The 16,461-nt window shown below is 37.3% G+C and overlaps 1 protein-coding gene across 1 annotated transcript in view; it reads left to right on the top strand.

Annotated features, from left to right (window-relative positions):
- Window positions 1-1,157: 1,157 nt before the first annotated feature.
- Window positions 1,158-16,461, top strand: part of SLC6A15 (solute carrier family 6 (neutral amino acid transporter), member 15) — a 52,919-nt gene continuing 37,615 nt past the window's right edge. Inside the window, exon 1 of the mRNA XM_011988667.1 lies at window positions 1,158-1,428. The gene's annotated coding sequence lies outside the window, so the exon portion shown is untranslated. The remainder of the gene's footprint in view (window positions 1,429-16,461) is intronic.

Here is a 16,461-nt window from a genome sequence, read left to right on the forward strand (position 1 = left end):
AAGGATTAGTAGCAATGTTCTGACCTGAAATTTAGGTCTTGTGATTTCTTTCCAAGAGATTTTTCACTGCATGAAAAACCTGTCTGCAATGGCCTTTTTTATTTAATTCAATCTTAATTGGTTGCGAACTGTAAAAATCTAAGGGATTGTTAAAAGGCCTCAAAGTGCACAAAAGTATTTTTAAGAGTAATATTAATAATCTGGAAGTGAAAAATGTACTTTGCTAAGTTACTTAACCTTTTACCTACGTTCTAGGTTCATTTTGCATTTCTTTTAAATTTTGAATGTTTCAAGGACGGAAAATTTCATCCCTAGAGCATATGCACTGTTTAGGGGACAGTTCAGCCATTTTCAAAAGCAGGCTAAGCTTTGTGTTCAGAGATGTATATTTTAGGAATTCTCCACGTGGCTTAATTACGATCATGCCTTGATTGTCAGCAGAGGTAAGTCAGGCTTCATCTTCTAATGAGACCCCTTGGAAAAGAGTCGGCTGCTGAGGCACCAATACACCATAGGTGAGGGAGGACCAGCTTTCTAAAACGGCCTTTCATAACCTGGAGGGAATCACTGAGCGCTATCAGGCCACCGCCTGACGGAGAAGCCAATGCCCAGAGGCTTTTTCTTTCGCAAGAGATGGAAATGGCCGGCTTGTGGAGATAGGTAGGGAAAAGGGTTCTTCGGGTCACCCATTTTTTTTTTTCTAGTCCCATTACTGACTCTTAGAGAATATTCACATGGTGCCAGGTAGCACCATGCCTATTATTATTCTCACCGAGGCAAAAGTCAGGGGCGGGTAACTGGTGTCCATTCTTTCGCTTGAGTGGGTTGAGAAAGACGGGATGGCTGGAGGAATTTGTTTTGTTTTGCTTTGGAGCGGGCTTCCTCAGTTGCATCCCGCATCGGGCGGGCACAGCCCTGGGCTCTGGGAAGACGCCGCTGGGCAGCCGCAGTGGCCGTTGCATCAGTGGGTTTTGGGGCGGGGAGGTGCGGAGCTCAGCGGGCTCTCCTGGCTACCCCTCCGCGCCCCGCCGCCGCCCACAGCTTACCCTTCTCCTCTGCAGCCCGTAGGCGCCCGCAACACGGGCGGGCCGGGCACGTGGGCGCCTCCGTCACACCCTCACACATACACACACACGCGCGCGCGCACACACATACGCATGCACACGCGCACCCGCACCCGCGCGCCTGTATCCCGTGCTGTTTCCCTGGCAGACACACAGGCGCTCACGAGTCTCTCCTTGCCAGCCTGCAGGGCAGCAACCCCCAAAACCCAGCTCCTGGTCCCATCTTAGACAAGAAGCTGCTTCTCTGAAAACAGCTCCTCTTCGGCCTCCGTCACAGCCACCTGGACCCTACCCTTTCGCGACGGCTGCTGCTCCTGCCGGGACGTGGAAGCAGCAAAAGGCGCTTGGTCAAGACACACTGACGGTAATGGCAAGCGCCTACGCTAAGGGCACAACTGGGGATGAGGTGGGGCTCGCCATTAGCCACCCAGGAGCCTGGGCACCAGCACAGGGAGCGAATTGGCAGACGGATGCCGGGAAGGACTCGCTGCGTCTTGGGGTGGGAGGAGGGAGGGCAGCTCAAAAGCCCTGGGAGGGAGAAGCTGGGCTGGGCGGGCAACCTTCTAACTCTGCACCTCTGCACAATCAGGGTGGGGGCGACAGGCTGCACATGTAAGGGGAAGCACATGGGTTGAAACGTGCCGCCATCCTTCCTTCCCGTCGTGGAAATTACCCACAGCATCCCCAGAGACCTACTTGTTTCCAAGTCAAGTCGGGGTTGGTTGAAGGGTGGGGTCCAACACGGGGAAGTCCAAGAGGAAAGTTGGGAGGGTCGGGGCAGAGAGGCGCGAGGTGAATTGGAAGCTAAACCTCGTGCAGGTGGGCGATGGGGTGGGGAGAGCAGAGAGCTTTATTCCTCGTTCGCTTCCGTTCGCTTTTGCAAAGGCTGAAGGCGACTACCGAGGACAGAGTGTTTTCACGTGACCACAGTTCCCTTTTGCTTGAGGTATCCTGTGATAAATGGCCCGAAAGGGGGCCTTTCGCCGTGCGAAAGGCACGTGGCTGCTGGAGAAATCACGGCTCCTGTGTTTCTGCGCACCTGGAATTTGAGAGTGTGGCGGTGAGGGTGGTGCTGCTGGGATTGTAAGAAGATGGGAATCAGTTAGAAACCCAGATCGTTTCTACCTTTCTTTCACTAGGCTGTTCTGTGTGTGACTGGGAAGAAGACGGTATTGAGTACAGGGAAAATCTTGCACTCTAACGTAGCGCACCAGCGTGATACATAAGAATGAATCAAGACGCCCGAGGCGTTCGGGGGCCGGCATGACCCACCCAGTGGCACAGGCTGCGGGAGCGGGAATTATTTTCCCTGAGCTGAGAAGCAGCATTTGATATGCATTTGAGGAAAGCAAAGCCCCGAGGCTCGCGCTCTCCATCCTCCCGCTTTCCCTTTCCATCCTCCCGCTTTCCCTTTCCATCCTCCCGCTTTCCCTTTCCATCCTCCTCCCTAGCTGGGAAAGGCTGGAGTAAGACGGGGCGGGGTCCGGACTCCGGCGCAGTGACGTAAGCAGTGTTTGGGTGCTTATGCAAATGAGTCTGCGACCGTTTCTTCTGGTCTTGCCATTTTCCCCTCCAGATCTTAAAGGTAGACCCAATCTTAGTCTGCACCATCCTTGCAGTTCACTACTTAAGACGTATGGGAAAAATGAAGGATTTGCTTTATATGCTGCCTTTGGTCTCCTCATAGCCCATCCTGTAAAAGCTATTTTCTACCTGTCAATGCCTGATTGCTTTTCCGCGACACCAGCAACAAAGTGTTTGCTTTGAGGAATTATTCTCTGCAGACACAACCCTCATCAAGCCCCTCACCTACCCAGTCTCATTTCTGCAAGAACAGTGCTGAAATACAGACTTACTTATGTCTTAGGCACCTAGTACTGGGCTTGACTTGTACGTTCTTAATAAATGCTTAATGATGGACTAAATTTTTTTTGAACAGTGTCAGGTTTTGAAGGGAAGGCGAGGGTTAAAGAAAGACACACACACACACACACACACACACACACACAGAAAGAAGGCGGCTCAACAGCAAATTCAGGCTTTCTGTCCAGCATAAAACCTACAGAAGTGGGGGACCCGGCTAATGCCAGAGCCCGCTGCCACTTACAGGCTGGGTCAATTTAAAGGTATGGGCAGAAGGGATCTGAGCAGTATGGCTTGCTGCCCGGCGGGATATTGATAAGATGCTTCCATGAAGAGGCGGTTCTGGCCCTTGTTCCGGCGGAATGTCGTTCTGGTGTTCAGGGTGTTCCTTGGACCTTTGTCCAATAAGATATGATAGGGATGTCTCTTTAGTTGGGCCTTTGTCCCCCTTGTGGACAGTTGGTTAGACGGGATGTTTCTCACAGCTCGAACCCCTGTGAAATGTTTCGCTTTGACCAAGGTCTGCAAAACAGCAGGGAGCTTACAGCATGGTGCAGTTTGGACTAAAAAACAGTATGTATTTTTTTCTTTCATATTAAATTCAAGATATTCGACCATCAAAATCTGGTGATTTTATTTTTGTGGATTGTTGCCTTTCATTGGAATCATCAATGATCCATGTGTATTTGTTGGAGTAAAACATATCCCAACAAATTTAAAACAATTTATTAACCATTTTTCTCCAAATAAAGCTTTCTCAGTCTTTTTTTTTTTTTAAGGATGACAGGAATTAATAGGATTTTTAAAGAAAGATAATACTTTACTGTTGATAAGCTTTTTTTTTCTGATTGCACATTATATACTTGATTGAAAAATTATTTTATAATTCTAATATAGTTAACTCAAGATATAATATTTTAATGGAATAAATAAAAGCATTTTTATATGTTTCTAGGAGATAAGTAGTCTATCACTGAATAAATATGAAATAATACAGAATCTTAAAACTGGATAACAGTTATGAGAGATGGCAATAATCAGATGAGATGCCTTCCTTACCACCTACTGAAACATTTAAAATAAGTCAGACTAGTTACTAAAATCTAAAGTCCATATTCATAGTTATTACCTTACCCAGTGATCATAGTTGAAATTGTAAATATGCTTCTCCTATCATAAAATAAAATGTGTATGTGATAGGTAAGATATTTGCATCCTTTTTAACTCTGGATTATATCATCTAGGCAATTCAATCATTGACTTAGAATGGCAGACCCAAAAGAGACCTTGGTGGCTATCAAAAGCTCCTAAAAACTTTTCTTTCATTTCTCAGTGGACCTCTCAGCTTGTGGAAGAGTATGTGTTAATTCTTTATTACTACATACATATGCATGATAGGATATATTAGTATATTCCTATGCAGCTCTGCAGAGTAGATTTTGAAATGGTTTCTCAGCAGATGGTATTAATAAAAATCCACAGGCATAGTTGGATGCATGAACAACATTCAAGGTTACACAGCAGGAATCATTAGATTTATTTCCCCCTTACTTATAACACTACTCTTCTGGCAGTCTTTACTAAATAATTTTTGATATATTTATCTGCTTAAGTATTAACTTTGACCAGTAATTATCATCTCTTTTTCTGTGGACAACAAGCCCTAAAAATAAACTGGGATATAGGGCAATTTTAAATGCATAGTATCACTTGACACAGGGCAGAGTTGTAAGTTGTGTTCAGCCTTGAAGGTCACTTTATTTCCTTGTGATTAATGTGCTAAGGTATCTTTTCACATAAGATTAATTGATTTTTATTTTTAAATATTCAATGCATACTTTGGGAACTTTTTCACCTATCAGATTGGCAAAGATCAAAGAGATTATTTGTTATACAGAAGAGGGCAGAAGAAAGAGGGTACTCTCATGCATTGCTGGTGATAGTGCAAATGGACACAATTTTTATAAAGGGCTATTTGGTAATATTTATCAAAACTATAAGAGCGTCATACCTTTTGATCAAGCTATTCCAGTTCTAGAAGTTTATCCTACAGATATGGAGATGCAAGATATACAAAGTAATTTGTTGGAACATTGTAGTAGCAAATTCTCAGCGGTGATCTAAATATGTGGTGTACCTATACCAAGCAATATCATACAGAAGTTTTTCTAAATGAAGCTATTACATTGAGATCAAAAGTTTCGAAGAATTTATTTGAGTGAAAAACTAAGAGGTAGAATTATGCACATCGTAATTGTTGTGTAAAAAGAAGCAGATTGGGGGCTGGTGGGGAGAAAACACATATTAGCTTGAATATATAGAGAGTGTTTAAGTGTGTATACACACACACATATATATATGCTAGTATATACAGAAAATATTTATTGAAGATTTTGATTACTTATTGGGAGGTACAGATGGTACAGTATATTCTAGGGAGAAAGGGTAGGAAGATATATATATTTCTTTACTCTGTGCCCTTTAATATCATATTATAGTATTCTGTATTCAAAATATAAATACATAAAATATTTTAAAGTGAAGACAGAGGCAAATGAACACCTTTGGTAGAGTTTTATTCATTCATCAGATGCCATGGAATTAGTAAGGTACAAAAGTCAATGAGTATTTTGACTACTCCCTGATTTTTGTTGTTGTTTGTGAATTTACAAGAAAGTTTTCTCTTTCCAGAGTTTTAGTAATAAAATTATATTGCAGAAGCATATTTAGTACTTGATTCAATAAAGTTAGCCAATTATACCAGCAAAAAAAAAAAAAGGCATAATTTTAGGGTATTAAAAAAAGTCTTAATTTTGAGATGGGAGTTGAGTCCCATGTAGGTGGTAAGAAATAACACAGAGTTCTTGTAAGCTCTTGACAATATAACATTGTGTCATAACATTTACACAATATATATAACATTTTGCAAATATAACATTTTGTAATAACTACATGAAAACTTCCTAATCAGAATATTGACATTGATACAGTCAAGTTACAAAAGAGTTCCATCACATAAGGATTCCCTGTGTTGGCCTTTTATAACCACAACCACTTCACTCCAGTTCCCAGGCTCTCCTTAACTCCTGGCAACCTCTAATCCATTTTCTCTGCATCCTTGACAGAATTTGGTTGTCACTATATTTTGGCCATTCTGATAGGTATATAGCAACATCTCATTGTATTTTAAATTTGCATTTACCTATTGGCTAATAATATCGAGCCTCATTTCGTGTGCTTATTTGTCATTCATGTATTATATTCAATGAAATGTCTGTACCTATTTTCTTATTTTATTTATAATGGTGGGGTATTGTTTTTTTTTTTTTTTTTTCCCTCCCGAGTCTGGCTCTGTCGCCCAGCCTGCAGTGCAGTGGCCAGATCTCGGCTCACTGCAAGCTCCGCCTCCGGGGTTCACGCCATGCTCCTGCCTCAGCCTCTCCAGTAGCTGGGACTACAGGCGCCCGCCACCACGCCTGGCTAATTTTTGTATTTTTAGTAGAGACGGGGTTTCACCGTGTTACCCAGGATGGTCTCGATCTTCTGACCTCGTGATCCGCCCGCCTCAGTCTCCCAAAGTGCTGGGATTACAGGTGTGAGCGACCGCGGCTGGCAACAGTTGAGTTTTTCTTTTTTTCCCCGAGACCGAGTCTCGCTCTTGTGCCCCAGGCTGGAGTGCAATGACACGATCTCGGCTCACTGCAACCACCGCCTCACTAGTTCAAGAGATTTCCCTGCCTCTGCCTCCCTAGTAGCTGGGATTACCGGCGACTGCCACCACGCCTGGCTAATTTTTGTGTTTTTCCTAGAGACGGGGTTTTACCATGTTGGCCAGGCTGGTCTCGAACTACCGACCTCAGGTGATCCGTCCGCCTCGGCCTCCCAAAGTGCTGGGATTACAGGCGTGAGCCATGGCGCCCGGCAACGGTCGGGTTTTAAGAGTTCTTTATATATCCTAAACACCAGTCCTTTGTGACCTTCAAATATATTCTTCCATTTTTAAGCTTTTTTTTTTTTCCATCCTCTTAATAGGTTCTTTCACAGAGCAAAAGTTTCAAATTTCGAGGCCCAGCTTATCAGTTTTTGTGTTGCTGAATCCTGCTTTTGTCATGTCTGAGGGTTCTTTGGTTAACCCTAGATCTCAAAGATTTAATCTGATGATTTGTTTCTTAAAGTTTTATATTTTCCACGTAAGTTTGTGATTCATTTTGAATTAATTTTTGTATAAGGTGTGAGGTTTAGGTTCAGGGTTATACTTTTGCCTAGGGTTGTCCAATTATTTCCAGAACGATTCGTGGAAAGAGCTATTTTTTTCTCCATTGAAATTGCTTTGGGACCTTTATCAAAAATTAATTGGGCATATTGTGTGCACTTCTTTCTGGGTAGCCTCTTCTGTTACATTCATTTTTGGCTATCCTTTCACCAACCTCACATAAACTTCATTGCTGTAACTACATAATAAGTCACGAAATTGGAAAGAATCATTCCTCCCACTTCATTCTTCTGTTTAAAATTGTTGTAGCTCCTCTAATTTTTTGCCTGTTCATATAAATTTTGAAATAATCTTCTTTGTAGAAAAATGTCACTGATATTTTGATAGGAATTCTTTTAACCATATATCAATTTAGGGAAATCTGACATCTTTCCTATGTTGAGTTTTCTAACCCATGAACATGGCATGTCTTCCCATACATTTAGATCTTCTTTCATTTACTTTATCAGCACTTTGTAGTTTTCAGCAAAAAATGTACCATCCAGGTTTTGTTATATTTTTGTGTAATGATGTCAGTTTAATGATTATAAATGCTATTGCATTTTTAATTTGTGTCCACTTGTTTATTGCTAACATATGGAACTATAAATGATTTGTGTATGTTTACCTTGTATTCTGTGATTTTTTTGTACTATTATTCTAGAAGGTATTTTTGTAGGTTCATTAGAATTTGTAATATAGACAATCAGAATGTCTGCAAAAAAATTGAATACTGTATTATTAACATTCATATAACATCCTTGAAATGACCAAAAAATAAACATGGAGAACAGATTAGAGGTTGCCAGGAGTTAAGGAGAGCCTGGGGACTGGAGCAAAGTGGTTGTAGTTATAAAAGGCCAACACCAGGAATCCTTATGTGATGGAACTCTTTTGTAACTTGGCTGTTCTTCCTGATTTATGTGACTTATACATAAATTTGTAACTTGACTCTTCTCCTTTCTTGATTTATGTGACTTATACAGTTAGCTTTCTGTATCCTTAGGTTCTGCATCCACAGATTCAACCAATGCAGATGTGAATCTAATACTTGTGGGATGCAGGACACACAGATGAATGTGGGACTTGAGCATCTGAGGATTTTGGTATTTGTGGGAGGTCCTTGAACAATGCCCCTTGGACGCTAAGGGGTGACTGTATTTCCTTCTCCTTACCTTATGCCACTGCTTAGAACTTCCAATACTATGTTCAATAAGAGTGTGAGAGTAGACGTTTTTGTCTTGTTTCTTATCCTGAAGGAAAAGCATTTAGCTTTTCACTGGTAAATATAATGTTAACTGTAAAATTTTTGTAGATGCTGTTGATCAAGTTGAGGAAGTTTCCTTCTATTCCTAATTTTTGACCATAAATGGATATTGAATTTTGTCTTTTCTGGATCAATATAGTCACGTGATTTTTCCTCTAGTCTGTTATTATTGTATATTACATATTGATTTTTGAATATTGAACCAACCTTGAATACTTAGAATAAACCCTACTTGGTTATGGAATATAATTTTTTTATACATCGCTGAATTCTGTTTTCTAACACTGTGTAAAGGAATTTTGTGTCTATATTCATTAGGAATATTGATCTGTAGTTTTTTATTTTTTACTATGATCTTTGCCTGGTTTTGGTATCTGAGTAATACTGCTTTCATAAAATGAAATTCAAATTATTCTATCGTCTTCTATTGTCTAAAGAGATTGTGTAGAATCGATGTTAATTCTTCTTTAAATGTTTGGTAGAATTTTCCAGTGAGATTTCTTTTGTGACAGTTTTAAAATTATGCATCAACTTCTTTATTAGTTATATAGCTATTAAATGATCTATTTCTTATTGGCTAAGTTATGGTAGTTTGTGTTTTTTAAGGAACTGATTGGTTACACCTAAGTTACTAAATGTATGTGTGTAGAGTTTATGTTAGTATTCTCTCATGGTCATTTTGATGTCTGCAGATTTTGCAGTGATAATTCCTATTTCGCTTATGATTTCCAAGATGCCTTAAGCATGAAATTGACTATATGCATCTTTACATATGATTCACTGAATGTGGCTTGGAAAGTTAATACCTATTTTGTGGTTAAAATAAAATCACTGTGTGTATTTAAACACCTAAACCACATATCGTCTACATAGATCTAGCCACATTGTGAAGATTATTGGACAGTATTTTAAATTTCAGTAAAGTTTGTTTAATTTTAGTTAAATCCAATACATAATTAATCTTATCCATAGACAAATGTTTCAGGTATCTATTGCTACACAACAAACCATTCTACAACATAGCGTCTTAAAATAATGACTTTTAAAAATCATTCTTCTGTGAGATGGTTGGGCTCTTTTGGATGGTTCATCTGTTCTGATTGGTGTTACCTGGCAGTTCAGCTAGGGTTGGAATATCAATACCTTTTTTCCTATGTCTGGAGCTTCACCTCAGATGATGGTTGCTTGAGACTATTTCTCTCTCTCTCTCTCTCTCTCTCTCTCTCTCTCTCTCTCCCCCCCTCTTTCCATGTGGGGTTTTAGCAGGAGAAGTAGACTGTTTTATATAGTGCCTAGCTTCCAAAAGAGGGAAAGCAGAAACTGCTGAGCTTCTATAGCCTTGGAACTTGCATAGTTTCACTGCTGCTGCCTTCTGGCCAAAGCAAGCTCAAAGTTAACCCAGATTGAAAAGAAGGGAAAACAGCCTACTATAGCAAGTAACTATGAAAGATCCAATAACATTTTATAAGGATTTATGAACAAAACATATTCAGTGCCTTTAAATTATTATTTTTAGAAAACATAGTATACATTAGTTTAAATATGCCTCCTAAAGATTGGTCTAGTTCCTACTCCCTGACATCTGTAAATGTTACCTAATTTGGAAGAAAAGTCTTTGCAGATAAAGTATTTGAGATGAAGATATGATTTCAGAAGATCCAGATGGGCCCTACATGCCCTGACAAGTATCTTTATAAAAAAGATGGAGAAGGATATTAGACTGAAGTAGAAAGAAGTAGGCAATCTGACCACAGAAACAGAGAATGGAGTAATGAGGCCACAAACTGAGGAATGCCAGCAGCCACCAGAAGCTGGAGAAGGCAAGGTTCACACTCTCCCCTAGAGCCTCCCGAGAAAATACCGACCTGGTAACGCCTTGATTTTGGTTGACTGAAACTTATTTTGGATTCTTTGGTCTCTAGAAGTATGAAAGAATACATTTCTGTTGTTTGAGACATTAAATTTGAGGTAATTTGTTAAAGCAATCTTCAGGAAATGAATATAATGCCTAAGTCTGAGGTGTTCTTAATATGTTAATAAAACTTTGTTTTAAAAACTTTTTCTCTACTTCAGAAATCTTTAAAAGAATTTTGAAAGATTGTCTGTCTTTGGTTCTCAGAAGTCAACAAAAATATACTCCAATTTATGGAAATTGCTTTATGATTGTAATTAATTTTGAAATAATTACAATTTCACGGAAGGGTGCACATGGAGGTCGGTGCACGATTTACTTGACTTCCCCACCACTTTAACATCTTATATAAGACACAGTACTATATCAAAACCAGCATATTGATATGGCAGAATCCACAATATGTCTATGTTTATAGCTCTATGAAATTTTATAAAATGTGTACCTTCTTGTATCCCTTACCACAATGAAGATAGTAACCTGCCACTCTTTTATAAGCACACCCACTTACCCTCTCTGTCCCTAACTCTTCAAACCATGGATATGTTGTTCATTTCTATAATTATGTTATTTCACAAATGTTAAATAAAAATTGTTATATATGTATTTCTTTGAAATTGGCATTTTTATATTGTTTTCACTGAGTATCATTTCCTTTAGGTACATGCAAGTTGTTGCATGTATCAGTAGTTATTTTTATGCTGAGTAGTGGTTCATGGTGTGAATGTAGCACAATTTAACCATTCACCCATTAAAATGCATACTGGATAGTTTCCAGTTTTTGACTATTATGAGTAAAGCTGCTATGGACATTTGTATACAAGTTTTGTAAGTCTTTTTCTTATTTTTCTGTGATATATCCCTGAAATATAGTTGCTGGTTACTACGAGAAGTTTTTACTAGTGTTAAAAGTAACTGAGCTTTTTTTCAGAGTGACTGTACTATTTCACATTTCCACCAGCAACATGTGATTGATTTAGTTTCTACGTGTCCTCACCAATATTTGGTATTATTACTTTAAAAAACAAAGTTTAGCCATTCTGGCAGGTGTGTTATTTATAGTCCACCTTTTGGGGGAAAAAAAAATATATTTAATGAAGGACAAATTGTGACTTGGTATCGTTATTTGTAAAAAAATTTTTCCTTTCCTTTTGATTGGTTCTGTAATTTTTTATTTTATAGCTCATTGTAAAAATTTTATGTAAAGGGGATATAATTTGCAAAAAAAAATCATATTTTTCATCAACATTATTATTTCAGTATTTCATCAAATCTCTTGATGAAAATTTTTTTCTCTGTAATTATACCATAACTATAAACTAATCAGCATATGGTGACAAATTTTCTTGAGCATTACAATATGGTCCAAATTTTGATTTTATTTGGATGGTCTTTATTTTTGTCCTATATTAGAAAATAGAAAAATGAATTGCATTTGAATCTGGAAATAATTAATTCCATATTCAGATTAGTTCATATTTAAATAAAACTTTTTTTTCAGTGAAATTTTGAGTTGTCAAAGTCAGGGAGATAATTTACTGGTATTCTAGTGCTTTATTATAGAATATTAAGCTTGTGACAAATGCCAAAAATTAGCCAGTGCAGACATATCTGTTGAGTCATCCATCATTTATGTCAGATGCAGATACCTACCTGCTACTTCAAGTGTTTGCATATTTTCCCTGGAAATGTTAATTAAAATGTAATACAATTTCAAAAGAGATTGTAACAATGGCTTGGGGGGTAGAAAGTTTTGAAAGATGGAACAAGAATGGCAGAAAGTATTGAGTTAATTTTGTAGTGAATATATTATATAGCAAGACTGGTCAAGATAAAAACAAAGAAAAAGACCTATTACCAATATCAGTAATAAAAATGAGATATGATGGCAAATTCTATATATGTTTTAAAAACTGTGGAATATTATAGAACACTTTATGGCGATGAATTTGGCACTTTACGTAAAATGGACAAATCCCTCAAAAAGATGGCTTACCAAAAGTAAAACAAGAAAAGGAAAATCTTAGTAGCTGTATATCAATGAAATAAATTGAATTTTTAATTTAAAACATTTTCAGAAAGAAAACCCCAAACCTAGATGGTTTGGGTTATTGATGAGTGCTGCCAAACTTTTCAAGAAGAAACGAAACTAATTCTATACACATACTCTCAGAAAATAAAAGAGAAATCATTTTAAAGCCTTCTAAGACACCACCAAAACCAGAGAAACAAAATAAATTTATATATATATATATTTATATACCCACTTTCCCATGAATGCAGTTGAAAGAAAATCTATAACAAAATATAGCAGATTTATTTTAGTGATGTATTAAAAAGTAATTCATCATGATCAAGTGAGGTTTGTTTCATAAATGAAAGATTGTTTTAAGATACAAAAGCAACGAATATGGGATACTCCATATCAATAGATGAAGAACTCATATGGTCATCTTAATAAAGGCAAAAATAATTTGTCAAAATTTACCATAATAATTCAAAGTAACTACCACACTGAACTAGGAATATAAAGTAACGTATCTAAACTAATAAAGGGATCTATGAAAAAATTGCCCAACTAACATTGTACATAGGGGAACATTGACTACTTTTCAAGTAACACTGAGACATAAATGAAGATGTTTGCCTTTAGCATATCTAGTCAATATTTTGGTGGATGTCTTAACCAGTAAAATAAGTCAAGAGAAAGATATAAAAGTCAACAATTATACAAATGAAAATTAAATTATCATTATTGACTGATGACATGATTATGTAAGTGGAGGTCCTCCGGGATCTTAGAAAGATACAAAACTTGATTTAGCATCTTTGTGGACAGAAGCCTATATTAAAAATCAGTTATATTCCACATACTAGCAAAATACAATTGAAACCTGTAACTAAGAAACGAATTTGCAATCATACCCCAAACACACATTAATCAGAGATAAATTTAACAAAAGTTGTGCAAGACCAATACAATGAAATCTCTGAAGCACTGTTGAGATAAATTAAAGGCACGAAATAAATAAAAAGATACACCAAGTTTATAGACTGGAAAACTTAATTGGTTAGATGTCAGTGTTCCCCAAATAGATCAAGAAAATCAACGTAATTCAATTTTAAATCCTAGTAGGCTGTTTTTGTTTTGTTTTGTTTTGTTTTTGTGGTGGAAATTGTCAAGCTGATTTCAAAATTTATGTGGAAATAAAAGAACCTAGAATAGGTGAAACAATCTTGAGAAGGAACACAAAAAGCAAAATGGTTGGGGTTAAGAACCACTGAGATGGAAATTTATTATCATGGTTATAAAAATTTTGGATCTAGTTTTAAGTGCTTCAAAATGGATTTATTTTGAAAAATATATGAAGATAACTAAAGCAATACAAAAAAATGAGAGCTTGAGAAAGAGGTAAATGTAAGTTCAGAGTTAAATAATGTGAAGTTCCCAACATATTTGTGTATTTATGTTCATATACAGAGATAGATGAATGGAAACATAGCAGTAGTTTTTGATTCATAATTGGTGTGCCATTTGGGGTTTTTTGCAATCTGTAGAAACTTATGCTGGATAAGAGGCAAAAGAAAAGTAATATTGGCAGCCACAGGAGCTCAAAGAAACAATGGGGTGCTTGGCAATGAAATGGAAAAGGACAAGAATGAAAATAGTTCTCAAAACCAGGAACCAAAGTCCATGACTACGGCAGTATTTACAGCCTGGGCATAATGCCTTTGATGGAATTGGATGACATGCCTACTTTTTTAGTCTCTTTGTGCCTCTCCTCAAGACTAAAACTCAAGGGAGGTGGAAACTAAGCAGATGCTAAATTTTTTTCAAAGATAGTGGCAGTATTTTTTTTCCCTCTCTTTGCATGCCCTTTGCAGTAGGGTTTTGTTGCCCCTTCCATCAAAAAGTAAGGTTTATCTCTACTCTTGAATCAGCGTGGACTTAGGTTTGAGACTTTCTTTGGCCAATGAGGCATTAGCAAATGTGAACTAGAGAGAGGCTCCAGTAGCACTTGTGCATTGGACGCATCTTTTTTTTTTTCTTTTTTTTTTTTTTTTGGCTACGGTTGGAAATCTGAGCTACAGTATGAACAAGTTGCAGCTAGTATTTTGGAGAGATTACTTATAAGCAAACCAAAGTGCTCCATCTGATAGCTTGCCTTTTGCTAGAATGTCAGTTAGACCGTTTTAGACCACCTCCTTATAACTGACAGATCACTGCAGTGCAGGACCAAATTCAAGAACAACTGATCATGTAAACCTGGTTCACACTGCTAATCCAGAGAATCATGAGCGAATTAAACTGTTTTTCAAAGCCACTAAATAGAGAGGATATTTGATGTGCAGCAATGGATATCTGAAACAAACAAACAACAAAAAAGTTGTGTTAAGGAGAAAATTAAAACATGTAGCATTGGCTCTGGACTTAACATTGTCCTTAATATTACAGAAGCATATACAACAAATCAGTTATAGTCTTGACTATAGTTAACAAATCACTATAGTCTATAGTGTTGTGATAATCGTAGTAATAAAAGAGAGAATATATTGAGTCCTCTCAGTGTGCTAACATTGACTTTATGCACTTTTTTAGTAGATAAGTATATTATTGTTCTCATTTTATAAATGAAGAAACTGAAGCACAGTTTAGTAACTTGGCCAGGGTCATAAAACCATAAGTGACAGAGTTACAATATGCACTCAAGATAGTCTCTTTCTAAAATCTATATTTAAATAATTGGGAATAATACATGTCTTTTCACATCAACACATATCGATTCTTATAATATCACATTACAATTAAATAGGAGAGATTATATGAACACATGAAGAGCTTAAGGTCATTATCCTCTTTTACATAATAAGGTTTTTTTTTTTGTTTTTTTGTTTTTTTTAAGACAGATCTTACTGTCACCCAGGCTAGAGTGAAGTGGTGCGATCTCGGCTCACTGCAACATCCACCTCCTCGCTCAGGTGATTTTTGTGCCTCGGTCAACCAAGTAGCTGGGACTAAAGGTGCTTTTCTGTAGTTTTTGGTAGAGATGGGGTTTCACCATGTTGGCCAGGCTGGTCTCGAACTCCTGGCATCAAGTGATCTGCCCATCTCAGCCTTCCAGTGCTGGGATTATAAGTGTGAGCCACTGAGCCCAACCAAGTCATATTTACACAGTATCTATTACTTCCTACATGAAAGATGAGCATATTTTTACACTTTTATTTCTTTTTCTCCTCTCATTTCAATTTTTGCTTTTATTTTTATAATTTAATTCAGAATTGTCCCCTGCACATAATTTCTATAAAATGTAAACCATATCTCCTTGTTTAAATTAATGTTCACTTCTATTCTTTAACACGGCTCCTCTTTACTAAGATCTTTTACTTGGTTTTCTCTCTTTGGCTAAATTTTATGATTATTTAGTCTTTCCCTCCATTCCCCACTCTTTCATCCCATAGGACTCATCATTTCTCTCATGCATAGGAATATTTGCCTGTGGCTTTTATAATCGGAATACAAATTAATTGGGTATAAAATTGGAAATCACGTATTTTTCTCTTAGTTTTATTGAAATTAATGAATATTATGAGAAGTGTTTTAATTTCATGTATTAATGAATATTATGAGAAGTGTTTTAATTTCATCTTTCTAATTCTGCTTGAAATCCCTCAGAATTCTTTATCTTAGTAATTTCTCAGTGTTTATTCTTCTATATTGTTATTATTATTTGCAAATACAAGTCTTCAAGCAAAACTTCTGCTTTTCTTTTAGTATTTTGTGTTTTATTAATTGTATTATTGTGTTTGGCTATACCAATTAGAAGTTTGTTGGATTACCTTTAGCTGACTTCAGTTTCCATTAGCTTTCTTCTAAATTACTTTAAGATATTTGTACCTTTTCATTTCTTTTTTGTGAACATTCTTTACATCTGTCCTCCATGTCTCAGATATAGTTTCAGTAGTATTTATTCTAGTTTCTGTTGTTTCTTTTTCTATTTTATTTTATTTTATTTTATTTTGAGACGCAGTCCTGCTCTGTCACCCAGGCTGGAATGCAGTGGCGTGATCTCGGCAACCTCTGCCTGCAACTTCTGCCTCCCTG

The sequence above is a fragment of the Mandrillus leucophaeus genome, unplaced genomic scaffold (genome assembly GCF_000951045.1).
Source record: "Mandrillus leucophaeus isolate KB7577 unplaced genomic scaffold, Mleu.le_1.0 Scaffold334, whole genome shotgun sequence".
In the NCBI taxonomy this organism is placed as follows: Eukaryota; Metazoa; Chordata; class Mammalia; order Primates; family Cercopithecidae; genus Mandrillus; species Mandrillus leucophaeus.